Source organism: Diachasma alloeum, unplaced genomic scaffold, assembly GCF_001412515.2.
Source record: "Diachasma alloeum isolate Michigan unplaced genomic scaffold, Dall2.0 Dall_scaffold_00859, whole genome shotgun sequence".
Lineage (NCBI taxonomy): Eukaryota > Metazoa > Arthropoda > Insecta > Hymenoptera > Braconidae > Diachasma > Diachasma alloeum.
The window spans coordinates 41,299-41,608 of NW_021680980.1; positions in this window are offsets into that span (position 1 = coordinate 41,299).

Below are 310 nucleotides of genomic sequence, written 5' to 3' on the forward strand. Positions count from 1 at the left end.
AGCTCAGAATCGGAGCTCATAGCCCTGAAGATGCAGACTGCAATGTTTGCGAAACGTCGGCGCAATGCTGAAACTCAACGCGGCATCCATCCGGAAGCCAACCAAGTCATTAATAATGGCCGCGAAAGCCTCAAAACTAAGAATATAATAACATTATAACTATAGGAAAATGAAGCAATGAGCGATGGAGGAATTTTCCACAGGAATATAAACAATATTTCTGACTAACATTTGTACAAAGACAGAACATTTTTAAATAATAAAAAGGAAATTCTCTCTGTCGAAAAGTCTCAAGCGTGAAAATTTTTTT